The sequence below is a fragment of the Lupinus angustifolius genome, chromosome LG09 (assembly GCF_001865875.1).
Source record: "Lupinus angustifolius cultivar Tanjil chromosome LG09, LupAngTanjil_v1.0, whole genome shotgun sequence".
Classification (NCBI taxonomy): Eukaryota; Viridiplantae; Streptophyta; class Magnoliopsida; order Fabales; family Fabaceae; genus Lupinus; species Lupinus angustifolius.
Genome location: NC_032017.1, coordinates 10,812,480 through 10,813,023, shown reverse-complemented (window position 1 = coordinate 10,813,023; position 544 = coordinate 10,812,480). Strand labels below are relative to the sequence as shown.

The window sequence follows — 544 nt, the reverse complement described above, 5'->3', positions numbered from 1 at the left end:
CAAGGTCTGGGTATATTTTCTGAAGCATAAGTCAGAAGTCGAGTTCAAGGTTTGGAAGGCAGAGGTAGAGAACCAGACTGGTAGGAAAATCAAATACATGAGGCCAGATAATGGTACGGATTACAAAAACTCATAGTTTCAGAAATTCTGTGAGGAACATGGCATTCAGAGAAACTTTTCAGTGAAGAAGACTCCTCAGCATAATGGTGTTGCAGAGAGGATGAATAGAACTCTTACAGAGAGGGCCAGATGTATGAAACTGAATGTTGGACTTTCCAAAAGATTTTGGGTAGAGGCACTTAGTATGGCATGCTATGTCATCAATAGGTCACCACGGGCTTCATTGGATGGTAAAGTTGTAAAAGAAGTATGGACATGTAACCCAGTCAATTATAATATGTTACACATATTTGGTTGCCTGCTTATGTACATGTACCCAGTGATGAACAATCTAAACTTGATCCTAAGCCAAAGAGGTGTATCTTCATTGGATATACTAAAGGTGTGAAAGGTTCAAGTTCTGGGATCCAGTTTCCAGAAAGGT

General features: G+C 39.9%; 1 protein-coding gene across 1 annotated transcript in view; it reads left to right on the top strand.

Annotated features, from left to right (window-relative positions):
* The window catches only part of LOC109356247 (ferric reduction oxidase 2-like), a 10,116-nt gene that overhangs the window by 3,663 nt on the left and 5,909 nt on the right, over positions 1-544 (top strand). The gene's annotated exons all lie outside the window — the stretch shown is intronic.